Raw genomic sequence first — 15,765 nt, 5'->3', positions numbered from 1 at the left:
AAAACACATAAAACCCACCCATAAAACCCACAACCCCCATTCTGGAGCTCCCACAAGAACTTCAGCCCACTTCCTGCACCTCATGATGCACGTTATGGAGGAGCAAAACAAAAAGCAATAATGCTGCTGAAAAAAAAAAGAAAAAAAAAAAAACAAAAAAACAGAGGGGATTTGTTGTTGTTTTGGTTTTTCTCACAATACCAATGCCAGACAAGCTCCACTTATAACCTGACACAGTAGGAGTAATTGAAGAAGATTATGGGATTCAAAAGGTGATGCTGAAGTCAGGTATCAGTCAAGTCTATTTCCTTTAGCAGTGCAAGAGGGTTACTTGAAATAACAGAGACAAGATTGTCCAAAAAAAAAAGAATCCTGAAACACTGAAATAAGCTGAAGAGTCATGGCTCAAAATGCAAACTGGTACCTGACCTGCTATCTTTTGAATGTTTCTACATTCTCATAGCTCATGAAACAGTCCTGTGGTTTGAGTTTTTTAATCATGGTATCCAGCATTTTAGCTTTCCAGTGAAATATCAACCTGTAGAGCTTTTAGTGAAAAAAAAAATAGTGTATGACAAGCAGGGGAAGTGCTTTGTGTGGTGCATTTACAAATGTAGAGGGGTACCTGAGTACACAGGCAGGTACTTCCCTTTCTAGAGAAATCCTTCAGTGGGTAAATGCATGCTGTTGTTCAGACACACACATCACACACACAGTTTTTAAATCTAACATTTGGTGCATTTAATATTTAAATTCATTTTTAAGCAAGTGCTATCCAAAAAAGCATGTTGCTATTCAAAACACAATACAGCAGTTTGAATCAGTCTTCTACCAACAAAGGACTCTTAGCATGACCTGCAAGTGCACACACAAAGGGCACCTGAAAACATATTTGCCTAAAAACTCAGATCCTCCCTGGGGCAAAAGTTTCATGTGTGATGCCTGGCTGCTTAAATTAAAAGTTTTGTTTCTAACAGATGTGTATTTAGTTATTTTTTTTAACAGTTATTTTCTCACAATTTCTGCAGACTTAAGCGGGACAACATGGCAAGTACCAGTACAAGTTAACACTTAGAAAGTTCCTTCCTGACTTGTAAAAAAACCCAAACAAAACTGAACAAACAGCAAAATAAACCAGCCACGAGGAAGAAAATGCTCTTTTCTGTAATTAAAAGGTGGAGAACAAGGAGAATTCTGCAGGCAAAAGGTTTTCAATGCCATTTGATGTAGACATAGCACTTCCACCCCCAGCCTGTGACTCAGAAGTCCCACAGTGCATCAGCAGAATCAGTCTGGCTGGAAGCCCTCCCTCTACAGTCTTCATAACCTGTTCTGTCAAAAGATATGGAAAATAATTTCTCCATAGTGTGTCCTTTCACAGATGTGATTACAAAATAATTAGCAGCAACAATTCTTAGACTAACAATATTTGGATAATGTTAAAATAAATACAGACATGCCTAATGCTGCTGGTGGATTTATTTATCCACATCATTTCACTGGTAAATAAGATTAATTGGTTTACAGCACTTATACGCTCCTATGAGACAGTTCTGGAAACAACTCAGAACAGCAGCAAATCCCAGGGTCTCCATCTCCTCAGAACCAGCCATCAGCCACATCAAAGGGCTCCAACAGCCAGGCTTCTTCCCCAGCAGTGTATCAGATAATCGTTTTACCAAGAGCCTCACAACCACTCTCACCCCCAGCTGCTCCCAGGCAGCTCTCAGCTCATTTTCTGGGACTGATCCTTCCCAGTGCTGCTCCCCTCCAGCCAGGGCAGCTGTGAGTTCTCTGCTCCCTCTACTCCCCACAGCTCCAGCTGCCCCCTCTTCTCCTCAGCTGCCCAGGCTCCTCGCCTCTGACTCCATCCCAGGAGCACAAAACCGACAGCAAAACATACAATAAAAATTTATGGTATGATAATCATAGGAACAGTAAATAGTAAAGCAGTGTTATTATGGGACATGTGGCTTGGTTGGGGAGTGAGAAATAGGGGTATTCGAAGGTTTAATTGTGTTCTATTCAGGTGATTTTCTGAAGTGCTAAATGAGATTAAGAACAACTGTTTCAGGAGCAGCTCTGGTAGCACTACTATTATCCCTGGATAACCTGTTGCTTTCACTCACTTTTAACCTAGTGTGAAATCTTCAAGTGAGGCCAAAATCAGATCATTAACTAATCTTCTGCATTTTTGTGTTTTGGATGTTTGTGCATCTATATTTTCTGGAATCAGCACATGAAACAGCTACGTTTAATATTACAATAAATAGTGTTCCTTAGGCTATTTCTTTTGTCATTCCTACTTAGACCTTAGAAAATATTGTACAAAATAATTGTCTCTATACTGTACAGACATATTGGTTCTGCTCAATTTCTATTTGCTTGCATTTGGTTACTACTTGAAGTATTCAGGTTTATTAGTACAAATGCTTTGGAAAGTGAATTTTCAGCTTATAAAAGCAACCATTTGATAAAAACAAAACTTAAATTTACAAATGTGAACACTTATCTAGGAAGTATTTCTGTATATAATTGGCTTAAACCAACAATGTACATTATCTGACTCATAAAAATGAGGCAAGAAACATACATTATTAAAAGGTCCTTGGCAACAGTTGGAGCTTCAAACTGATGTTTGTACAGGAAATGCAACTATTACAGACAGAAATAAACCTTCTTCTGCATTTGTGACACTTAAGATAGAAGCCATATTGAAAATTATTCCTGGTGTGTGATTCACTCGCATTCCTCTGTTGTCTTAACCTTGAGGGGCTTTTATTGTGTTCTAGAGAAATGATTCCTGTGCTCTCTACAAACACATTAGGGCTTGGAAATGTTGCTACTTCTGCTTAATCTCTGAACCCTTTGCTGACATTTCCATTTAAAGAGAATCTGTAGCAGATATTCAGGAGCACATTTACACTTATTTTACACAAAGTCAAAATTACACAGTTTCCACATTAGTATGAGAATCACAGCCTTTTTATTTGCTCTGAATTCGTCTTTTGAAAAACAAAAAAATTGAAATTTAGAGAGCAATCTCATGCACCATGCCATTAATAAAGCTAACAATATTTTTAAACTGATTCAATAAAGTGTCTCTACTTTATGTTCTGTTCACTTTGACCCTCCACCCACATATTCATTCTAAGAGAAGCTATGCACGCATTGCAGAATACATCACATAGGCAGAAGGACGTCCAATTTAAAGAGCTTCATGCAGTAGTTCGTTTAACTTTACAAACAAGAAAAATATTCAGGAAAATGTTACCATGCTCGTTTAATTCCTACTCACCTAATATTAAATTGAGATCAGGTCCACAGACCCCTAAACACCAATGCCGGACCATTCCCAAAGAAACAAAATTCACCACCCCAGGTTCCTGATGTCAGTTGGCAGGAGGTGTTTGGCTCTCTCAAAGCAGACTGAGTTGGTGGTGGTGGAAGCTTAGGTCTGGGAGGCATCCTGCAATATGTGGAATTTCAGCACTCAGCCAGCCACTCCAGGCCAGAAGCCCCTAAACACCAATGCCAGAACTTTTCCCTGTGAAAGAGAACTTGCCAGAAAAGGTTCCTGATGTCAATTTGCAGGAGGCATGTGGCATTTTTAAAGCAGCCCGAGTTGCCAGTGGTGGCACCTTGAGTCTGGGAGGCATCCTGCACCGTGCCGAATCTCAGCAGGCAGCCAGCCAGTCTGAGCCACAAGCCCTGAACAACAACGCCGGCCCTTTTTCCTGAGGAAACAAAACTCAGCAATCCAAGGTCCAGATGTCAGTTTCCAGGAGGCACTTGGCAACGTCAAACAAGCCCGAGTTGCTGGTGGGGGCAGCTTGGGTCAGGGAGCCACCCTAAGATACGCGAATTTCAGCAGGCAGCCAGCCACTCCGAGCCAAAGATCCCTGAAGAAAAATGCCGCCCATTTTCCCTGGGAAACAAAACACACCAGCCCAGGTTCCTGATATAAGTTTACAGGAGGCACTTGGCACTGTCAAAGCAGCCACAGTTGCAGATGGTGGCACCATGGGTCTGTGAGGCCACCCGCGCCGTGTGGAACCTCAGCAAGCAGCCGGCCACTCCAGACCACAGGCCCCTGAACACAAACGCCAGCCCTATTCCCTGGGAAACAAAACTCACCAGCTGAGATTCCTGATGTCAGTTTCCAAAAGGCACCTGGCATTGTCAAAGCAGCCACAGCTGCCGGTGGGGGCAGCTTGGTTCTGAGAGGCACCCTGTGATAAGGGAATTTCAGCAGGCCACTCCAAAACACAGGCACCTGAACACGAAGATCGGCCCTTTCCCCTGGGAAACAAAACTCACCAGCTCAGGTTCCTGACGTCAATAACCAGGAGTTGCATGGGACACTCAAATCAGCCTGAGCTGGTGGTGGTGGCAGCTTGGGTCTGGGAGGCTTCCTGCGCCCTTCGGAATTTCAGCAAGCAGCCAGCCACTCTGGGCCACAGGTCCCTGAGCACAAACACGGACCCATTCCTCGTGAATTAAAACTCACTAGTCCAGGTTCCTGATGTTAGTTTGCAGGAGGTGCTTGGGACTGTCAAAGCTGCCAAATTTGGTGGTAGTTCCATCTTGGGTCTGGGAGGCATAATATTCAAACATGCAAAGTAAGATTTTTTTTTTTTTAATACATTAGTCAGACTAAAAACTAGTGTTCTTGTTCCCACGCTAGGTGAGTTTTTTGCATGTTCTTCAGTTGTGGAATTAGGAATGTGGCCATATCTAACTATGCCCAAAAGAGAGATTCACCTTTTGAATTAGTAAAGTCTTGGAATATCCACTCCAAATATCAAGAACTCACATTTCTTCACAGCAGGCTTCGCATTGGCTTTTGTCACTGTTAAGTCAGGGATGCCACACAGTCAGATCAGAAGGCAAAGTAGCACAAGCCCTGTTTAGCTCATCCTCTCTTCTTTTATAGCATAATTCACTACAGGTGGACCTGACTGGTCATTTAATCAATTCACCTGATTGGCTAATTAACAAGACACCCATTTGTAAACGCTCTTTTGGGAAAAACAGGAAAACAGATGTTAGAAAAAACACCACCTGCAGGTTGTTTTTAATAATTGGTTATCATTGTTTATTTTCAGCTCCCTGAAGCTTCCCAGGCTGATTCTGGGAGAACTTATCTAGCTTTCTCTCTCTCTGACCAGGCTGTTACATCCACAGGCTTTGGCAATTGGAATAATTGTGACTGTTCTGGCCATTGACATTCTCTTCTGCCCATGTGCTTTGATTGTTCAGTCCTCATTAGAGGCTGTGATTATTTTAATGCTCTTGGTTTGCTCAGTACTCAGTGCTGAGCCAGTGAGGCTTAAGGAGGCCTTTGAGTTACACTGTAAATGAAGAGTAAGAACAACAGGCAGTCTGATAAAAGTATGTTTGGCTCCCTTCTCTCTCAGCTGAACAGGACAGAGAAGTTTACCACTCAGTTTTTGAAGTATTTATTGGCTTACACCAGATGGCCATTAGTGTTGATAAGAGGCACTTTTTTTCTGGTTTTGTTCAATTTCTTTTTTTAAATGTTGTCATTTACAAAGAGAAAAACAGTCTGTAAATTCATAGGGATTTTTACAGTTCTGACAACAACTATAAACAAGTAAGGCTTTTCAAATCACTCATTAAAATGTAATGCTGTGTAAAGTTCAGTGATCAATGCATCCATTTAGTAAATACACCTTTTTGTACAAGCTTTTAGCCCTCATCTCGTATTAGCGTTCAGGTGTCATCATTACTGAAGTATTCCAAATATATATTTTAAATTAAGGTTTTAAAAGCTTTCTCTTGCTTTTAAGTTTATACCCTTCAAATTAATAAAAGGTCTTTCATTATGTGATGTCATGTTTTGCAATTATTGTTTTTAAATGTTTTTGTTTCCTTGTATTTTTATCTTTTAATGCAGCTAAAAATAAAAATTGTTAAAGCTGCTTCTCAAATGGAAAGCTTTCTTTTGTTTGGCCACAATATAAGGAGAACACTTCAGAAGAACAACTCAAATCCTTTTATTGCTTACATATTCTTAAAATTTCAGTCTAATAAAGCTAATTTTTTGCACAGCAGTATTTCCATTAGCTCTGTGTCTTGCTCTAGCAAGACCAATCTACCTTTATACCCTGCTGTGATACCCATGGCCTTGTTGAGCCTTACTACATATGCAGTCTTCAGCTTTCCTCATAAAGAGATTATCAGGGTTATTCCAGCCTGATGGATAGGTAGCCTGAGATAGGTAGATATTTTCTTCAACAGAGAATTGTAGCATGATATTGGAGGTGGAAATAATATATAACTGTCCATTTAAATCTATCTTATCTCTTTTTCTTTTTTTTCTTTTTTTTTTTTTTTTAATTTAAACTGAAATAATATTTTTGCTCTAACTTTTAAAAGGGATTTTATGAGCAGGTCATTCCATTTTTCTGGATTCTTCAGAACTGAGGTATCTCTTCATTGCAGATTTGTTACTCAGGATGCACTTGTTTCAGAATTTGCTTACTCATTGTTTTGTCACTACTAAAACAAATGCTGTTCCAGGATCCTCCCGTGAACTTAAAACAAGTATCCATTACCTAGACAATCTGTGATTTCTTTTTCGCCTTTGTCTATGTATCTGAAAAACTAGTTTTACATGCAATGCTTACAGCTCTCCCTTTATCATTACCTGTCTTGATCTGGATGGTGATCTTGATTTGAACCTTAATAGGGAAGATTAAATAGAAGAAATGAAGCCTTGGCAGACACAGCTGAACGTGCATACAGAGAGATAATTGTTCTCATCTCTTCACCTCCTCATCTCTTCAGCATCCACTGATATTCAGCTCAGGTCAGCTGATGTTCACAGTCCAGGGCTGCAGCATTTGGCTGGAAAGGGTGGGATTGGACTGGCAGCTGAGCCCCGAGCTTTGGTATTCCATATAACATGTCTGAGTGACTTTGTGTGTCTGAACACCTTATACATGGACAGAGAGACACACATAGGCAAATGTATGTACACATTTACAGATTTTCTTTTCCAAAATTTATCAAACTTTATGTGTATTGACATCACTGCACAGGAATGTATTTAAACATAATAAACATTCAGGGTTAAGTGCTTCAGCTTCTCATCATGCCTCCAGTTCCGACCATAAGAAATGGGTAGAATTTGGCAATTTGGCTTCAATGTATAATCACTCAACCATAGTCACCATAATTGATAATGAATGTTGAACTGAAGGTGAAAATTAGGAGCAAATGTTCAACATTTGGTCTTGAATAACTATGATTTATCTCCTATTTTAAATGGACTTTTTCCTTTTTCATTAAAAAATCAAACTAGGTGTCGCCATTTGAAAAACCAATAGGAGTGTGGGGTTTAGCACTGAGATGAAATTATCCTTTTTCCTCCACTCAGCTGTGTTCCTCTGTTTGCAATGAGTAACAAACCTATTTTTAGCCTCTCACAAACATACAATTGTAGATGCACTTGCAGTTCTAATCCCTTATGAGAAATAAGCTCCTCAATTCCATCTGAGTTCCACTAATAGATGTTTTCAGACAGCAGTCTTGGGAAGTCAATTTGGCTAATCATGGCTATCTAGCCTACCAGAGAGATGAATCAGTACTTCTTGCTACACCTGAATGCTACATGGTCAAGATTGTTTCCCAGCCAAAAGAACATAAACAAACAGGGGTTTTGTCATCCTCTGCATGAACTATGTACTGATGTCATGGAAAACAGCTTCACAGGTAACAAACTTGGACAAACTTTAATTCACAACCAAATTCTGTGGCCAAAACTGACAAAAAAAGATGTATTCACAATGATGCTGCTGTGAACTCCCAGGTTCCTGATGTGCTCAGGGTACAGTTACTGCACGGGCAGGAGCATGGCCCAAAGCTCTTCACACACACACACACACACACACACACACACACACACAGACACCACTCACTCAGGGGGATCCAGCAGAAAAACAATCCCTCACCAGAGAGTGAGGGGTGAGGGCCCTCACTGCCACCAGTCCCTGTGGGTGCTGCCCCTCTCCCCAGGGAACATTTCTCTTCACAGCCCTGCTGCTCTAGGGAAAGCTGCTCTGGGCAGTGCTCCCTTCCCCTGGGCAGGAGAACCACCTCCTGCCTGGCTTCCAGCAGATCCTCTGCTTTAAAGGTTAAGCTCTGTCTGAGGTTAAGGCATTTCAGCACTGGTGATTGGACTCAGGCTGTTATAAGCTCCATGATTCATCCCATCTTATGTTACTACCACGCTCTGTGGAGAATGTGCCAAGAATTTGTGTGTTTTGCTGTCCATGCCCAGTGCACTGTGAACTTTAGGGGTCCTTCTGCCAGCTTGCATCCTGTGGCACCATGCACATGGACCATGTCCATGTAGGTCCTACAGAACCTACACAGCAGCTGGGAATGAGCTTCCTCTGTAGAGTACGTCCTGCTAAGAACAGTCACTGCAGAATGATCTGTCATGTTAGTAACACTTCCTTTAGTTTGTGCCCAGACTGCTGCAGGCACTTGTTTATTTTTTCTTCTTCTTCTCCCTCTGATTTTTGTTTTAGAGTTTGCCTCTACTGAGATCTCATATTGTCTCAGCTGGGTTTTGTTTAGCAGCTCAAAGTAGCAGGGCCAGCAATGCCTGGAGTTACCTGAGAGCAAGATTTCTCCTTCTAAGCTTTAGAAATAAGCAGCACCTGTATTCTGTCCATTCACTTTCTTACATTGTTTTCTAGATCAAAATCTGTCCATCCAAAGTTCACTGAATTACTTGATATCTGAATGTGTAGTTGTTTCCTCTTACTCTGCTGCTGTTCTTACTAAATAGAGCGCCCTTTCCTTGCTTGAATTTGGGATTCCACATTACAGCTTTTTCAACATGACCAGAATTGGATTCCCTCAGATGTAGCTTCATAGAGGCTGGGCTAGAACCCCCCACCCAATTCACCTGTATTCTGTCAGTGGGGTGTGCCTGAGGAATCCCATTCCCCTGTCTGGTTTTGTTATTATTACCTGTCTCCCTGGGTCTTGCATACAGACAGAACCTTGCAGAAAAAGCAGAATTTATCTTTTTCTAGAGTAACTGACGTAGAGGCCCACACCTCACAGAACCAGCTTTGTACAGAAGGCTAAGAACTTCCTTCTGAGGCATTTCATGCCTGAGGCTACTTTGTGCTTCTGTGTAAGTGCCTGAAGAGCTGTTAAGCTGCACTTCTGGGGGAAGCAACAAGGAGAGGGAGAACTCAAGGGAGATGTGAGATCTTGTCAAAATTCTATTTTTACACATCATTCTCTGGTCAGAACGTTGTTCCACCATCAGAGCACACCCTTGTGTTGCAGTGAAGACTGGTATGTGATAGGTATCAATACCCTAAGACATATTTTTGAGTTTTCAAAAACCAATATTTTTTCTATTATTATGTAAAATAACTCTAGCAAGTAATAATTTGGATTTTGTTGGATATGCTGTTGCTCTTGAAGTAGCCAAAGAGATTTTGTGGCAGAAATGTTTTCTCCCAAGTCCTGTGTTGCTTTTAGGGCTGGTATGAAGACTGCCATTCATGATCTATACAATAACATTTATCATTAGCTCCAAATAAGTTTTTGCTGATTTTCTGGTTCATCTATCAAGAAAATATTAGTGTCATCAGTGTAGGGGGCTTAATATAGTAGAAGTTTTCCAAGATGGATATAAGAGCCTCTACAAAATAAAAAATGCAAGCGCAAATGAATAGAGGTGTTCAAAACTTGATTAATTTTACCCGTTCTGTTATATTCAGTATCCACCTCTGTAAGAACTGTCCTGAAAATTGTAATTAGACACTGGTCCATGAGCTGTTTATCCCAGGGTGATTTTCAGCATTTTCCCTCACATTTTGAGTGTATTTTATAGACTCAGGAACCTGTTAGTTAGTTTGATTTGGGCTTACCTCTGTTTTCATTGAATTAATACCTAAAAAGGTGAAGTTTCTGTACACACTTCAAATGGCAACCCATAAAGGAAATGGAAGGAAAATTCAAACAGTTTTATGCAGCTTATTATATCTGATAGTCCTTGGGAGAGGACTGAATAAATAATAGTAGACTGAATCACTTTGTAAACTTTTAAATGATGAAATAAATCTCATTCTCTCTGAGTTGATGGTTTGTTTTTCTTTCTTGCCCTTGCAGAGGATGCAAGTCATTTGCTAAGTACAGCAATAGAGTTCTTCTGCAGATTACTTTACCCTAAACAAACAGGCTTTGTTCTTACCTTTCAAGTCTGCAATCTGGTAGGGTAGGTGTGCATGACAGATTCTTGATAAATAAATGCATAATAAAATGTGGCAAGACTTTCTTTTTCCCCGATGTATTGTAATATCAAAAAGAGCTTGGCAGATACTTTACCTTTGCTGTGGCAGGTATGCACATAATTATTCCTCATCCTTGCAAATGTAAAAGAAAAAAGCAAAACCAAAAACAAAAACAAAACCACTTTGTTGCTGGCCAGGATTAAAATTGAAGCTTGCCTTTTGGTGGAGACATGAAGAAAGGAACTAACGTTGGCCATATGAATTCCATTGCCTAGCTATTCTACACATTTCATTCACTCAAATTCTTTAACTGTTTTGAAAATAAAATGCAGGGAGTGAGGATTTTTTTTTTTTTTTAAGCTTCCACAGCTCTAATTACTTTCTACTGACCTTTTGCTCAACTGTATCCCTGCCTGTTTCTTACTTCTGTAATGGGGACTGTCACACACAGAAATATCCACATTGTTTTCTTTAGAATTGTGCATAACTAAAATTTTAAAATGTATTTCAAGGACTGAACAGAACAGATTGTTAAAAACAGGAGAGGGTGTGATGGGAATTGCAAAGCCACTGGGTAAATTAGAGTGGAAACTATTGGGTGAGGAATTATCCAGAAGAGAAAGGCAGGAGGACAGAAAGGAGAAATGATGGTCAGGGAGGTGGTCAGATAATGGAGGGAAAAAATCACAGCAGAGCCTCTACTGACACAAGGGCTGCATGAATGGGGAAATCCTTAGTGAGCAGCAGCCTTGACCAGGGTTAAGAATCAGGTATAAATTACCAGAAAAATATTTTGTGATCTGTATGACTTACTGCACTATTAGTTCAATTCAGGTTACTCTACTTTTCTTTTTCCTTCATTTCAATTCCCCATTTTACTCCCAGTTGTTCTTTAACCAGATGCTTTTTCTTTCTGATCTTGCTTTATCCCAACGCTTTCACTGACTCAGCTAGAATCCAAATCTTGCCTGTACTGTTTTGGTTTGGTTTTTTAACTCTAAAAAAAGCCTGGTGCCATTTTCTTCATTATTTCACTTTGTAATTTTGGGGGCCTTTTCTTTCTTTCTACTGCAGAAATAATTAATTTTCTTCCAGTAATAGTGACAATAATTTGACTTTGTATATATCAAAGTAGGCCTATGATATAATAGAGGAATACAGAAAATGCTGTTAGCATATATGAATAGCCAGAGTTTAAGTACTAAGTAGTTTTTTATTGTCAGTAGTGAATCCCTTAACTTTTCATAAATTAAAGCTATCCTCTCTAATACAAGTATACTTTTCATAAGCAAATTAGTACTGATTTGCAGTTAATCTATTAAATGGTTTGCTTTAGTTCAGAGACTTCATATTTTATGGCAAATTATTTTTCTAAGAGACCAAAGCTACTTCATTAATTTCCCAAAATATGAGGCAATTATTAATTAGATACATCTTTGTTTCCTTACCAATAAATAATCTGATGCACGTTTGGTTGCAGCAAAGTCTCAGCTCTGCAGTAAAATCTTCTAGCCTTGATTTCAGAAATTAGTTTTCTGTACAGAAAAGCATTCCTGGGAACTGCTGAGCAATTGTGGCCTCTGCTGGAAGCCTTAAAATGGCTTCTGATAGATAGCAACCACTGGAAATCATCATTACTGTTACTTTAGGCACTCATCTGCAGTGTGCTGGGTACCGTACAGATGGATTAAGAGATTGAGCCTAGTCTGAGAAGTTTAAAGAGAAATAGTAAAGAAACAACATAAACATAAATAGAAAATATAAATTAAATCAAAGAGGTCATCAGTGGCAGTGGCTCTTAACCTGCATGTGCTATATTTGAAATAGTATAAGATACTGATGAGTATTCACCATGCTTAAGGACATGGTTATAAGTATCCTGATAAGCCAAATGCTCCAAATTCTTAGTTTGAAACAATATTACTAATCATTATTTCTAAAAACAACAGTGAAACAGGGCTAAATTTTTGTTTAGGAAGAAATTCAGTATTGAGTTTCCACTGGAAAAAAAATACACGTGTGGCATTCACATGTGTATGACAGAGGGAGGCTTTATTGGAAGTACAAAGAGCTGGTTATTCATCGATCTGGGATTTCCTCAAGCCACCATTCATGATTCCAGCTCAGAGTAAACCTCAAGCTGCTCACAACCCCAGTGCTTTAAGTGATGCAAGGCTGTGCACCACCATGAAATGTACAATAAAGCACAAATTTCACATGTATTCTTGGAAAGAGACTTTACATTTGAGAATTTATAGTGAAGAATAAACTGATTGTGGAGTTTTGAAAAATGCAAATGAATTTATGGCTTTTCTTAGAGTGGAGCATTTGCCATCCTGAACATATGGTTCATAAAGGCTTCAGCAACTGTTTACTGTGGTTAAAAACAGGCTTGTGGGAATTCTAAAAAGCAATGCAGTAAGATCAGAGCTCTTTGATGGCAGAAAGCCCTGAAGCCAAGGCTGTCTTGCTCTCCCCGTGCATCCCTGCCTTCTGTGATGATCTGCACAATATGACTACCCTTTTAAAATATCTTTATGTTGTGACTGTGTCAAAATTCAGGCATGTCCATAAGAACCTCTTAGCTCCAAGTGTCAAGTAATGAAAAATAGACCTGCATGAAACTCGTTGGGAAATAGGATTAGTGTAGTACAAAGAGTAGTCCATTTACTGGATGGTCAGACTTGATTGTCACACTTGAAGGAGTTAATTTGCCATCCCAATTAAACCTTCAGGCATTCTTTGAATAAATGGGAAAACTTCCGTTGCTTTTGGTCAAGTGATGAGTTTAGCCATAAACAGCTTGCAGTGTATAAACAGCTCTTGAAGAGAAGGGGAGAAGATGCAGGGCAGAGCTGAGAGCTGGGATTTCTGTCTACAGCAGGGAAAGAGCACTATGAACCCTCTGCCTATCCTTGTAGCAAAGCAGCTGGGGAGGGTGTTGTCATTTCTTAAAATTCCTGGAGAGGAAGAATATTCAGAGAAGACTTAAAAAACTATTTACTGAGGAGAGAAACAAACTTGGAATGTTTCTGTTTTCCTCAAGAGAATAAGTATTCATGCAGTCCTTTTGATGAACTTAAATATAACTGAAATATAAATAAAATACCAAAATAGCAACATTCTTTATTTCCTATGGATTTTAACTTCTTATACATCCCTATTTATTTCAATATGTTTGTTTAATCCTTCTTGGCTTTTGCTGGGACCTTCAAGGTGCTTTTTTGTCATAGCTTAGGTATCAGGCTGCAACAATATGCTTTGAATTATTCCAGATCTTTTCAGTGCAGGTGCAGAGCTAGTATAAATCAGGTGATGAAACTGTGAATCAAGAGGAATGTTAGATGGTATTCTTGGCTTTTACTTTGCAGATTCTAGAATATTATTTTGTTTTTAAAAGACTCTTAGATTTTCCTGGAGGGGCAAGTAAAATCCTTGAAGTCCTGGTGGAACAGCTGGAGCAGAATTCAAAGGAAAATAAGATACTTTTTCTTTACTTTTTCTTTAATTTTAAACCAAGAAAAGTGTTTCATGTGTTAGTGTCTTACAGGGATGAAGACAAGGAATTTTATACCTTTTGAGATTGCAATGAAGAACGAGCAAGTAATAAAAAACAGCATAGCAAAAAGAATAATGTAATTTGAAAGCACATGTTAAGGTAAAATACTTATCCTTTTGAAATTATATCAGCATTCTGCTAGGGAATGAATAGAGAGGATATCAGTCCTCATTTCCTCATTGCCAAACAGACAAGTAGAATAAGATTGGCCCAGCATGATGAGATACCTAAAATGGAAAATTAATCATGTCATTGGGATTAGTAGGGCGAAAAAACCAAATTCTGCCTCAGTCTGTGGAGGAGCTCCTCTGTCAGTGAGCCTGATGTGACTTCATGCCCACCCAGAGACCATTTAACAGGTGTGCCTGAATTACAGGGAATCTGACTCAAAGGTCATAAACAGTGGATGCTCCTGGAGATTTCAAGGCAGGACAGTGCCTATGTTTTATTTGGACTGTGAATAACTAAAATGCTTGAAAATATGGTGAAAATATTCTGATAACTATAGGGTGCAGAGTCCAGAAGAGGTCATAGGTTAGATTTTCCCATAAGCTGTAAAAATAAGCTTGCAGATGAGCAACTGAAAATGTGATTATTCTCTAAAGATGCACTCTCAAATTGTGAACAGCTGTACTCATTTCAGTCTGAGAAACTGCAAAGTCTGTATAAAGTCTTTGTGAGGACCTAAATATTCAAAGTATATATTGTGCACTATGGTAACATTTTGAAATGGTGGGAGTGAAATATTCATAACTAAGAAAGCTTTGCCTAATAAGAGAACAAGACAAATTACGAGTGTCAATAACACAACTGGTATTTAAATCCTAAGCAGGTGAGAATGCAGTGTGGAAGGAGATGCATTTCTCAGCTTGTGGGTGTCTTCCTCAGGTAGCTGAGTGCTGCAAGCAGTAAGTACAGACTTACCTAATATTTTATACATGATACTGCTGTCCCTAGTTCCTCTAGCCTCTTGATTACATTAGTATTCTAAGTCCTCCGCACTTCCTTTGTGGGGAAGTGCTAACTTTGGCAACTGCAGCTCCCCAGCTCTAACACTAATGAAATGGGAGTGCAAGTGAAAAACCTTTCGTTCGTTGTGTTTCTGCTGCTGAAGAGCCAGCAGAGGGAGCTTAAGTAACAAACCCTCTTCCCAGGGCTTATTAATAATGCAAAGGTACATAAACAAATAAACAAAAGTCTGCCATGATAGTATATTCCCTGGAGGAAATGGAAGGAAAAAGCAAATCTGTAGCTCTTGAATGGAAAATGGTAAAACCAGTAGGGAAAGGAAACTTTCCTAGTAAACAAGAATGCACTAAAATTAACATGAAAAAAAAAAAATCAGTGTTTTAAAATCTATAAATCTGTGAGATTTACAGAGAATAAATGGTATTGCTATGTTCTTCAACTTTTATCCATACCCAAAAAATTTACTGTTAGTCTTGTTTACTTTTGCTTTTTTATGAATGCTCAGAGTTTTAAAAAATTGTATCTTGACTTTTTCCTTTACACACCATTGTCTTACAGGTGCTGTGGCTTTAGGAAAGATTCTTGGGATAGATTTGCACTGTGCTTTCTAACACAGCAGAATAATGCCCCAGAAATTCCCAAGTCCTTTATCTCTTTACCTGTCTCAGCAGGACAATCAAGTTGGTAGAAAGTAAGCAATAAACAAACAGGAAAATAATGTCCATCTCCTCTTCAAGGAGCTACATAACCACAGCTGGCTTTTTCAGCTTAGCAAGCTCCAGGACTTGACAGAGCAGTGACAGGGGAACTCTAGTTCCTGCTCAGCTGAGGAGCCTGGGGCACTTTGTTAGGATGTCATGAGCACCTTACCTCAAGTGCATAAATTTTGCCTATGCTGGCATCTTGGAGGAATATAATTTTGGGAAACTATATCAAGGTCTGGAAAAG

Source organism: Onychostruthus taczanowskii, unplaced genomic scaffold, assembly GCF_017590055.1.
Source record: "Onychostruthus taczanowskii isolate IOZ18803 unplaced genomic scaffold, ASM1759005v1 scaffold13, whole genome shotgun sequence".
NCBI lineage: Eukaryota > Metazoa > Chordata > Aves > Passeriformes > Passeridae > Onychostruthus > Onychostruthus taczanowskii.
Note: the sequence above shows the minus strand (reverse complement) of the source record.